Source organism: Miniopterus schreibersii, assembly GCF_964146895.1.
Source record: "Miniopterus schreibersii genome assembly, chromosome: 9".
NCBI classification, from domain to species: Eukaryota; Metazoa; Chordata; class Mammalia; order Chiroptera; family Miniopteridae; genus Miniopterus; species Miniopterus schreibersii.
This window is the reverse complement of record NC_138118.1, coordinates 18480611-18493809: the sequence shown is the minus strand read 5'-3', so window position 1 is coordinate 18493809 and position 13199 is coordinate 18480611.

The following is a 13199-nucleotide window of genomic DNA, read 5'->3' as shown; positions in this document are numbered from 1 at the left end:
CCGCCCATATTCATGCGGAAGCATTTTCAAACCTTCCAAATTAAAGAAGTTTTACTCTTGGTCAGCTGGCATTGTTTATTAAGTCAAAACTACCAAAGTTTTGCAACTATTTTCACAGAATGCACTGAAGCGTCCTGGAATGATAAATGTCAGATAGATGGTCAGAAAATCACCGAAAATGCTGTTTTGCATTTTGAAGATTGTATTCTGGGTCTAAATAGATTAATTAACTGCATTTTTTGACTGAGCTGACCAGTGGTAGTCAGACCAACAGCTGAAATGGAGAGGTCAGCCTTTGTGAACTGGATCCAGTCTCCGAAATCTGGCAACTGAGTGGCACACGAAAGCAGAATACTTATTAGACAGTGGGGACACTTTCGATTTTTACCTAACATGATGGTATTTTCTCTACCTACTGTTTCATTTTCCTCAAAATGAAAACAGTCACCTGACTTTCTGTATATCCGTGGAGCATATAACTTTTCCAATCTTAATGTTTACAGTATCATTCTCAGAATATATTTTATTTCATACGTTCTTTATAACAATGGGCAAAATTAAAATTTTCTTAAGGTCTAAACTGCAGAGAAGTCAGTTGAATGGAAGGTAATTGGGATGCTGCTTTTCTGCTTTCTGACTTCTGTTTGTAAGTGCCTTGTGAAACTGGGCAATGCACGAACTAAATCTATCTCCCACTAATGAAATTTTGGCAGTGGGACCAGTTCCACCATGTCACTCGTTATTAAGATTTTCACAGGGAACGCACATTTGGAGCATTCAAATTGGCTCACATGTCTGCTGAAAGCTCCTTGGCTGCTCACCTTACTCTTGCCACAAAATATATCAGGGTCAACAGCAAACCAGTTGAGAGTATTGCAGAATTTTTATGTGTTATCTGCTTGAAGTGTAAAATTAAAAGGCTGTATGAAAGCACTTTTCAGATTAGGTATAAAATAATTATTATGAGAGATTTTCAGTCACCTTAGTGATAGGAAACAAGACACTAAAATTTTGTTCTCTTTAGATTTGAAGAAATAACAACTCAATTCAATAAGCAATGGACTCTAATCCTTAAATTCCTTTGCATTAATGTCATATGTTGTGTACAGATTGCAAGGAAACTAAAACTGTGCATATAACCGTAGAGATTAGAGACAGAGGCCTCTCAGAGACAATATGCCTGAAGGTCTTTATGAGGGTCAGCAAGGCTGTGAAACAGTCACTCGAAAGAGACCTGGGACACAACCACACTTCCCTCTCTCCAGTATGTGTACCAAAGATATTTATCAGAGAAGAAAAGTATTAATTCAGATTCCATTAATGCGATCTATGGTATAATTTGATCTGATCTTTATGTATATCAGTTTTATGCTCAAAAAGCAAAATATAAAGAATATCAGAAAATATGTTTAACCTACTTGAACAAACTATTTTTAAGTATCTTATCACATTAAATAATTTCATATAACTAGAAACTGCTACTTAGAGATCCTGAAATCATGATCTGGAAAGATGCTGAAAGGTTGCCTGATTTAGCCCTCTACTTCTTAACCAATGAAACACTCTTTTATTTATTTTGCAGTAAAACCTACTGATAAAGAAAGGCCAGCCAGTACCAGAAAATATCTTGTGGGCAATGAGTTTTGTTGTCATTATTGTTGTTGTTGTTTTTCTGAGTTAAGAGGACTGTCCTTAAAATATTCTATAATTCAGATTTTCTTCCAGATTTGATTATCCTGTCTTCTAATTAGTAGAATTTGGAGGAGTCTTACTATATACCTGCCTGCTTTTACTCAATATTTATGTACAGAATGGGACTCTAACTTGTATATCATTGTTGCTGTATTATATCTATTACATTTAAAAACTAGTTGATTTTTGTTTTATAAATGATCATGGCATTTTCATTTTTATCTAATAATCTCTGGACCTTGCTGTTAAATTATGTTGTACTTTATATGCATGACAAGTAACATAAATCTGACATGGACAATATGATGTGTATTTACAAGATGCAACCTCAAGTTAATAAGATTGGTTGGGTGTGTGACTTGGGAATTCAATTTTATAATTTTATAACCACCCCCTTTATATGATTATAGATGCATTCCCCCCCCAAACAGTTAATATTTACAGGGAAAACTGCCCTTCGATCTTTTCAGAAACAGAGTTGCTGATAAGTAAATTCAGAAATATAGAGCTGCATAATGCTTTGTAATCATCCTGTTCCGGGAGCAGATCAGGTAAATTGGACTGGACTGGTAGAGCTCATAAAAGGCCTTCAAGCCAAATAAACAAACAACAACAACAAAGCTGCCAGGGCAGCTACCGGTATTTGCTAAATGGTTTTCACTTACTGTTCTACAAACAAAATTGACCCCTTCCTTACTCAGTCACTCTCCTCCCAGGCTCATGGAGAGGAGGGGGGGAAGAAACTTGGAAGATGTGCTGACCCTCCCCATCTTTTAGGCACATGGATCCCGCTCTAAAGAGTGAACTGGGACAATGGCTGGGAAAAGAGAGAACATGATAAATACAATAAGCTCGAGGTAAGTAGAAATTTAAGACTGTTACCCAGGTATGGTGTTTAACTGAGTTTGCCCGTGATCAGGGTCTTGGATTACAAAGTAAAGGAAGGAAATGGATAGAATAGCATAAGGAGTAGGGGTGGTGGTTCTTGTGGGCGATGATAAGGCTGGACCTTCAGTGTAGGGAAGCAGCTGATCAGGGAGGATTCTGAGATTACAAAGCCCTGTATCTGAAGCACCTGACCGAGAAGGGTGCAGGATGCCTATTTCCCTCCTACTGACCTTCGACTCAGGAGCATGCGCTCCATGCCTGAATACTAGTTGGAATCTATATGTTATGGTGTCATTTCCCTAGTATGGGACATCTTCATGTTAACATTAGACTATTGCCACATCCTCACTGCTGACGCTCCCTTACCACCTCCAGCAGTGTGATGATGTTCTCCATCTGCACTGTCCGGTATTGCAGCCACTAGTCACCTGTGGCTACTGAGCACTTTAAATGTGGTTAGTGAGTCTGAGAAACTGCATCTTTAACTTTAGTTAATTTAAAATTGAATAGCTACCTGTGGCTATGGCTTGGAAATAACATTGGTTTGGCACTGTCACAAGCTATAGTACTTTGAACAGTTTATAGGCTGTGTTGAACCTCACTTTCCTCTCCTATGCTGGAGTGACAAGAGGGCAATTTGTGAAAATTGACTCCCTGAGTAACGTAAGAGGTCCTGCCTCTAGGGGGAGCTCAAGACCTTCTCTCATGACTCAATTCTCCCCAAGGATAAAACCAATTCCTAGTGAGACCCTCCCTACCCAATGAGATCAAATGTTATTCAGGGTTGAGGATACAGATTAAAGCATTAACCAGTGAATTTGGAGCAAAAAGGGAAAGGTAATAACATATATATTTGTTAATATTCACAGAACCAACTTGGTAAGGGGGCAATCCATGCCTGATGCCCAGAAGGAGAGCTGTTGGCTAGCTCTCACCCCCCACCCCCAGCGTACTCTCTATATCTTCTTCCCTCTCACCTCTATTCTAGGGCAGGATTAAGATATTTCAAATCTCTAAACGCTTAAAGACTATGGTGTTTCATTCATGTTTTATGAGAAATGAAAACAGAGATGTAAAGAGGGTCAGCAAAGTTTTTTCAAAAATGCTGTTGCACTAAGCACAAAGGTGAGTCTGCTTGTTAGGGATGTCTCTGTCTCCATCCCAAGGACTTTTTTTTTGTCAATCCAAAAGCTATTGCCTTGTTTTGGAAAGCCCTTTTGGTCTTTTAGGGAGGCAGCCCAAACTAACAACCCTCCAGGGACAGTGAAGTAAATGCTTTCTCTTATTTTCTCACCCTTTTTTCTCTAACTTTGAATCTGCCTTGTCCCCCTTTCTGAATTAAAAACCAAACACCTAGGATTGGCTTTGAAAAAAGCGGGGAGGGAAGACCAAGTGGCCATAGTTTATGTTGTTCCTTTGAGTCAGTGGTTCTTAAATTTGAGCAGCACATCAGAATCAACTGGGAGTGGGGGGTGGCTTGTTAAACCACAGAATGCTAGGCCCTGTTCCAGAATGTCAGACTTAGTAGGTCTGGGGTTGGGCCTGAGAATTTGCATTTCTAACAAGTTTTCAGGTGATGCTTTAAATGCCGGTCTGAGGACCATACTTTAGGTCTTGCTTGGGAATGTAGGGTCCAACCTCCAGCTGGTAATGATAGGTTGTCTGGGCTCCTTTGCCAGCTCTGTCTTGTTTGTATGTATGTGGTGTGTGTGTGTGTGTTTTCCCAGGGAACTCTTAAAGGAGCAGCTGTGGCTGAGGGCAAGATCAAGCATTTCAGGGTCCTCTGACCAAAATGCAGCCTTTGAAATAATTGTTCAATGGTACCCAAGAACAGAACCCAAATATTGCTTCTGTTTTCCATTTTCCCTTCTTTCTGTGTTGCCACCTTTCATTAACTCTACCTTGGCTATCCTATGACTTTCTGTTTTCTGAGCTGTGTTTCAGAGTCAGGGATGTTGGCTAAAACAGAAACAAGCCAACCAGTGGCTTCTGTTTTAATGTGCCTATAAGAGATAAGAAAACAGAGCTGCCCCCATGACATCACCATTTTTTTTCTGTGCACTGGGGAGAGGCAGAGCCTGAGATGGTGGTGTGCCTGTGATAGGTCTACACAACCAAACTTCCTTCTTAAGCATGGAGGAGCTGAGGTTGAATTGGGGGTCTTAAGGGAGAAAGGATGTGAGGCTGCCTGAGATAATTTCCTAAGCAGAGGAAGAAGTATCGTTAGGAACTTGGTGATCACCTGCTATATGGGGGTCATCTGTGAATGGGCTGCTAATCAGAGTCCCTTGTGGGGCTTTCTCAAAATACAGCAGCTGGTCCTCACTCCTAGAGAATCTGATTCAGTGGGTCTCATTTCATAAACAAGGGACCACATAAGATTTATTTGAGATCACATGTACTGGAATAGTTGGGTTTGAAATTTATTTGCCTGGATAACCTGTGCTATTTCCACATCTGCTGCCTCTTTTTCAATTAGGTGACACTCGCAATTCTCCCCCAAAAGAGAAAAATCTATCTTTATCCCCTCACTTTAAAATGGCAGTATTTCTGGTGGCTGAGATTGCAGGGGAAATGAAATTTTATCTTTCTGACCCTACCACAAGGTTTAAAAACTATAGAAACAGGAAGAGTGTATCATGCTTACCTCTTCTATGAGAGCAGTCCACTTTTGTAAATAATACACATATCTTAGGACTTCAAAGACACACTTTATAAAAGTCCAGATGTTCACAGACACTCTGCAATCAATTTCAGCCTTGGATAATTGCACTCTTCCTATCCAAGGGCAGTTTCAACAAGATATGATATATTTTGTTTTAGGTTGCTGTAAGTACCAATAGCTCAAGAAGTGCTGTTATAATAACCCACTTTATCCTGGCTGGTGGCTGACCTCCAGGGAGCCCAAAGCATTTTATTATTAGTTTCTTATTAGTTATCGCAACTGAGGTCTTCTGAAGGAGATGGAAAGTCTTATTACTTCCATTGTACAGATAAAGCAGTCAAGGCCAAAGGCTAAGTGATTGTTTTGTAGCCTCACAGAATCCAGAGCCCCTGTGTTTCTGGGGTCAGGGGTCTAAGATCTAGAGATAAAAACAAAAACAAAATCCTGCTGTATGAAATATCTGTCTTGTCATCTCTTAACCTAAAAGATAGTGAAACTTTACGACAAATTTGTCAACTTATACTTGACTCATGGAATAACAAAACATTTTTCTTTTTCCTCTCACTTTGTGCTGTTTTCTTTTAAAGTTGCCTTAGGCGTGAGCTATTAAATGTCAACTTTTTCAAAAGTTTAACTTATATTTTCCTTTTGTATAAATAATCAGCCATATTCAGAAAAACCTCCTTGGATTTGGAGTTTTGGAAAAGCATCAATGGACCTGGAAACTCTTTGCTACTCCACGTATTTCATCTTTATTCTGCTCTGGTTTCATGACACTTCCTATTATATGTAAATGCTTCCAGTCCATAAGAGAAAGAGCAGCTGTAGGTCAGATCCCTCCATCTGTTCCCAGAGCACCCCATGCTTGCTTCTAACATAATGCCTAACATGCCACTCGGAAGTTACCTATTTACCTGTTTGAGTTCTTTGAGGACAGAAACTGTTCCCTTTATCATTTGTACCCAAGTACACAGCAGAGAGCCCTGTATGTAGTAGACATGGGTTCCTGATCTAATCCATTTGCCTCTCTAGTTGCACTTTCTGTCTTTATATACTCTGTTCTGTGCCTAGGAGGCCAACCTGCATGGAAGCCATCAAGGAACTTGCTTGAGTTCAACCAGTAGGAGGCATCCACAGAAGATTTAGGGCAGAAAGAATAGTGGGGTTGAGGTAGGTCTTCCTTTTTATCTCCCTCTTTCCTGGGTGCCCATGGGTTAGTGCCATCCATCTACTGAAAGCCACATGACAGTGTTCAAAACCATTTCATGACATTTTGTACAGAAACAAGAGCCATGAACTTAAAAAAACAAAAAGAGAACAACAACAACAACAAAACCACAAAAAGACAAACCATTGACATGCCATAGCTTCCAGAAAACTGAAATTTATTCTAAGCTGAGAATGAGGAAACTACTTAAGGTAATTGATATTGTTTTCAGTTAAAATACAAATCAATGAGTTCTAATGTGCTCATATTGGTGTTTTCACACTGTTTGTTTTTATTTATCAGTGAACCATCCACTTGTATACCTGAAAAAGACCTATGTTCAGGCTGAGATAGGATTAGTTGTCCTGAGCAGGTTAATTTTTTATTGTTCTTTAGAAACTCCCTACAATCTTCCATAGTCACTGGTACCAGTCTCTGTGGTCAGGATGTACCCGTTAGAGTCACAGGGGACTTCTCTGCTATGTAAGATGACTAGGTTTCAGGTTATTTAGAGTTGACAAATTTTGAATCCTTGTTTTATCTTACTCAATGTCATGTTAATAGCTGTATGGTGCCCGGCCGGGAGTGGCTCAGCGGTTGAGCATCGACCTAGGATCCAGGTGATCGGGGTTCGATTCCTGGTCAGGACACATGCCCTGGTTGTGGGCTCGATCAATGACTCTCTCATCATTGATGTTTCTATCTCTCTCTCCCTCTCCTTTCCTCTCTCTGAAATCAATAAAGATACATTTTAAAAAAATAGCTGTATGGTAAATCTCAAAGGCACTCACAAATCAAAGATTCTTAGCTATAAAATATTGCCCAACTTTGCAACCCCGTGGGATTTTTTTTTTTTTTAGCTTTTTCTTTAACATTTATCACAGTTGAGAACACAGATGGTATCTTTTTTTCCTCTATGTTCTTTGTAGCCCTTGGCAGGTGACTGGCATATTGTAGGTACTAAGACCATAATTGCCGGAATGATCTAAAGGGTCATCTAGTCACACCTTCTGATTTAAAGCAAGAAACTTCTGCACATAATTTCTTAGAGGTAGTCATATAGCTTCCATTTGAAACTTTGTTATGTTGCATGGCAGTTTAAATCTGCCTTGATAATTTGAATAAATTAAATCTTTCTTCTAAGGAAAGATGTATATCTAGCATCAGCCTGTGTATCTTGCTTTTTACTTAAATCTTCTTTTCTAACTTAAAATGTGTAGTTATATTTTTCTTTTTCTAAATGTCCTACAATATAATAATTTCAGTTCATGTTCATTTTTTAAAATCTGTTTTTATTGATTTGAGAGAGAGAGGAAGGGGGAGGGAGAGAGAGAGAGAGAGAAAGAGAGAGAGAGAGATATCAATGACAGAAAGAAACATTGATCAGCTGCCTCCTGCACACCCCCTGCTGGGAATTGGGCCCATAACCTGGGCATGTGCCCTGACCAGGAATCTAACCAGTGACCTCTTGGTGTACTGGACAAGGCTCAACTCACTGAGCCACATGGGCCAGGGCCATGTTCAATTGATTATACTTCAGCTTGTCACTATCTCTCTAACTACAACCTCAGACATAAACTTACATATTTGGTCTGATTAGTATAAGATGTGACAAACTCTCTCATGTTCTGAGTACCATGCTTATTTTAATGCTGAATGAGATCCCTTTGCCTCCAAAGAGTGAGTCACTGCATATTGTCACCTAAATGAAAAACCAACTGTTAGCACTTTTGAGAATAGAAAGACAGTGGAATGCTGAGCCATACACCGCTATCAAACTACCAACTAGAAAAGAGGTCCTTCTTTCAAAGGGTTTATTAAGGTCTGACTTCTCAATAGAGAGAGCTTCTGTTGTGTCATAGAGAGGGCAAAGTGCTTTCTGCAAAAAACACATCATAAGTACATAAGTTTTTGTTCATTTATTTGTGCAAAAATGCATTCCAGAGACCATTAAAAAAAAAAAGTTTGGTAACATGAGAAAGTTATATGGATCAGGAAAAGAGATAACACTCTACTTAGGTTTGCATACAGGTAAACATTTTAAGAATGCTTAAAGAATAATTTATAATGTCCATAAAGTTGACTCACTTTATAATTAAGTGGTAGCCAATAATTAGAATTTAAAAGATTTTGCAAGCCATATTTACTCCTTAGGAACCCATGACATGATAAACTATATGTATTTAATTTTTACTCCTTGCTTGTGATCCAAGACAAAATATTGGTTGGAGGATGACCTCTACTATTCATGTGCATCTTTAAATGCAATTCTACTGATTGTATTGGTTGGAATAAAAGTAGAGGAAAGTCTTCTCTAGTTTGCCAGACTGAAAAACAGATGTTATTGGCCTTAGGATTTATTAAATAGAAAAAAGCAAATCACTACTGTATGGTATAGACTTTTCATTCAGATAAAAAAAAGTCAAGATAGAGTCTTCATATCATATAGGAACAATAAATGGTCATGACCATTGAAAAGTCTAGATTATAATTTCAAAGTTAAAACCTTTATATATTTATAAGACATCATATAGCCATACAAAGAACTTATAGAAATAGGGCGAAAAATAGAATTTGACAACAAAAATTGTTCTTGAAATGCATTGTATATATGATGGACCATTTACAGTAGAAAGTTTCTCCAACTCTTCCCTCCAACCCAGTGGTTTCCAAACTTATTGAGCACCAGATTCTCACAAGTACTCATCTAACAATGCAGGATCTCAAGCCCCATGCCCTAAAATTCTAATTCAGCAGGTCTCAAGAAGGGCTTTATAATCTACATTTTAAACCACATGCAAGTGGTGTTCAGCCCAGCCTTGGAGAAACACAGGATTAAAATGATCCTTAAATTGTTTTTATTTTTATTGGCTTCTGAAATATCTGTGTCCTACTGTACCCTGAATGTGAACTTCTGGGGCTAGTGGGTACTAATCAAGGAAGAGAGGTGAGGCAGATTTAGGGAGTTTTAAACACTTTTATTTTGATCTAATTTTAGGCTTACAGATTTGTGATTATTTTAAAGACCTAATTTTAAATGTTTATTCTAAGATGCTGCACATGGTAAAATACTCATATGGGTGTGATAGAAACAGGAGAAGCTTTCTGTTTGCTTCTTGCTTGTCTTGTAAAATAGCCTGCCACATATATTTATATAGGCTTTATATACCTTAATTTAGAAAGTTATGAAGTTATTACTGGTTTTTGAGGGTTAGTGTATACTCTTATTTTTGGGGGGAAGGGAAAGTATTTTTGTGCTTCAAAATATAATGCCAGTCAGCTTAGTAGGTAGAGGGACCATACCATACTTATAGTATTTAAATTAAGACTTAAATTTATGCAATTTTGGAACATATATTTAATGTTACATTTTCCATAAAAAAAATCTGTAGTCTCTTCTGCTCCCCCCCCCCAACTCATGGGGCCAGGATTTAGTAGCCGGAGTTGAAGGAAAACCTTTGGCTGCATTCTTGCCCTGAGACTGTGCTGGGGGCAGCTGTCACCCAATAGCTGAGAGAAAAGAAAAAATAAACAATCTGTAGTCTATGTAATAATAAATAGATTTCATCCAGCCATTAAAAGATTAAAAACAAAAAATTAGCATGTAGGCAGGATAGTGACCTGTGTACAACTTCCAAATAAAACGCCACTCTGAAATATTTCAATTCCATACACTGGCTAAATTTTGTCATTGCTGCATATTCAAAATAATTTTAAATATTTATTTAGCTTAATGCAGCTTGAGTCATGTAATGCTGGATTTTAATGGTAACCTTAGAACATGTAATGATTGAAAGAAGGAATCATTATTATGTATTAATGGTGAAAATTAAGTTAAAATATATTTGAACACACTTGTGAATTTCTAGAGCTGACAGTAATAAGGAATATACTAAGAAGACATTTTCTCTTTATTATTCACATTAAATATGCCACTTTTATGTTCTGAAGGCGGAATGAGAGCCATAAATATGGTAATTATATTTGAATACTGTGTAGTCAATATATTTAGAAATTAAATACATTGAAGTTGCCAAATTCTTCTCATTGGTTACTAGTAAAAACATACTTCCTCAATCCAGGACAGCTGTCACCATTAGTTAAAAATCCCCACTGTGTAAATTGGTATTTAGGTACTTTCCGAAAAGTGAAAAGTAAGGTTTTTCCTACAATGGCTTATTATGGCTTTTTCGTAACAGTTAAGACCTATCACATAAATCCTTCTGTGTTCTGGTTCACTGATCTACTCCATAAAGTCACTGTGGACTCTTGTGCCCATCCAGAAGCCCCAGGGCCCCATTAAAAATCTATTTCAGATCTCAGATCCTGCTGATAGAAGACATATGTCCTCAAATGCAGCTACAATGCATGAATAGATATAATGATTTTCAAATTTCAAATTTTCCTTTTACATACCTCAAACTGAGTCTAGTCTTTGCTCCTTAAAAATAATCACAAATGTTCGAGGGAGGAGGGAGATAGAGAGAGGGAGAGAGAGAGAGAGAGAGGAGGTGGTGGGGGACTGGTTAGGACTCAGATGGTTAAAACTTTAAAACACCTAGAAACCGTTTTCTCTAAACTGATTCCTGGATCCACTGCAGCAACAGTAAAGGTGATTGTCAGCTGAATATCCAAAATTTTTTCTCTCTCCTCTGACCTAGAAGGTTTGAACCTGCCAGTGTAAATGCAGCAAGGTCTCTGCCCATCCTGCCCTTTTGCTCTGCCAGGAGTTTCCACCATAACAGACTTAAAGAATGGAGACAACTTTTGCCAACAGCAATGCTAAGGTTGTGGGCCCAGCAAATAGCCATTAGGTAGTAACAGTGTAAAGGACAGAATGGTGATGGCTGGGGTCAGTGTGGTCTGCGGGAGGAGGGATTAGCCCAGCGTCGTGGATTGGGAGGTTCTGTTCTTGGCTCAGTTACTGGTGGTGACTTGACACTGAACTTTGATCTTCTTCAGTCTTGACCCTTCTTTTTGGGAGACATCATACTAAGGTCTGTATCTTATGAAGGAGATCGTGCACTAGTTTCCCAAAAAACTACCTGTGCCTGAAGGAAACAATCAGGGCTGGCCACCCTAAGGGTATATACTAACACATTTGCAAACAATTTGACTGAACCTATCAATAAAGTTATCTTCAACATAGCAAATTATAAAACTAGATTGAGATGTGAACTTATCACTAAGCTGTAAATAAGTCCCTCAAGTGGTCTTGTCATTTTTTTTTTCCTGATTTATTTCATAGTATTTGAACATTTTCAAATGAGATAAGTCATGAACCATGAGAAAAAAGACCTACGTTCTGTGTCTGGTCTTGTGATGTGCATAGATAACCTTAAAAACTTCACAGAGGCAACTCAGAATAAAAATAAAAACTTCAATCAAATAAAAAAGTTGACACTAACTTGAATTTATCCGAAGAACATTTCTCCATCTAAATACGTTTCCCAAAGAAGAAGGTTGGATAGCTCTCCTAGGACAGATAATGCATGACACAGTGATATCAAAAAACAAATCAATGGATTCCAGGAACTTCTTTCATAGCCTTGTGCCTGGTTTTTCCAGTCCAACCCTATAGTATTCTGTCCTGACTTTCTGTCTCATACCCCAGCTCTGTACAAGCTCCACACTTATCTGCTATATGACTCCAGCAAGTCAGCTAATCAATCTTTGTCTTTATTTCATCATCTATAAGCAGGAATAATAATAATACCTATTGCATAAGGCTATTGCAAGAATCACTTCAGTATAATATTTAGCAAGCTCTCTGACATAAAATAAGAGATTCATAACCTTAACCCTTATAACATATAACTATTGAAATTGTTACAATTAGGCGTCTTATCATTCCTCCCTGCTAGTAAGCTCTTTGTATCTTCACACAAGATTAGTGTGTGACTTCACATTGCTCTTATTGAAAGACTAAATAAAGGAATGATTGAAGGAATGAAATAATGAATGGGGGAGAAAAGCAACCCCTTGAGATTCAGGGAGATTTTATACTGGAACAATGTAAGTGAAGCAGCACCCTGTAGCCCCTTAATGTTCAGGGTCCCGGGCACTGTCCCCTTTACTTACTTATTCTATATTTCAGGCAGATATTTATGCTTCTTGAGAAGGTAACTGACTTTCTTGGACAAAAAGAGAGTCTGATTGGGACAAGACGTTGGAGGTAAAAGATAGTGTTCTTGCGGTAAAGTTTAAGGAGCACCATTCACTTTTAAACAACCCAGAAGCCAAGGAAGTTAGGGATTAAAGTTGATCCAAAGACTCACAGACCATTCCTTGGGGAAGGCAACACAATATGTATCAACAACTACAACAAAAATCAAACAAATTTATTTATTATTATTATTTTTTAATCCTTCACCTAAGGATATTTTTTCCATTTTTTTTTTTTTTTTTTTTTGAGAGAGAATGGAATGGACAGGGAAGGACAGGAGAGAGAGAGAGAAAGAAACAGATGTGAGAGAGACACATTGATTGGTAGCCTCCCCCACGCATCCTGACCTGGGCCAGGGATCCAGCCTGCAATAGGGGTATGTGCCCCTGAACAGGAATTGAACCCATGACCCTTCCATCTGAGGGTGGATGCTCTAACCAGCCAGGGCAATAATCAAACAGATTTAAAAATACCCACAGCATCACTGAGATAGGGATCAGGAGATAGATAAGTGCTGTAGATATAACTAGGAAGAAAAAAAAATCAGCTCAGGATTGAGCCTGGAAGAAGCTGAGAGGAGA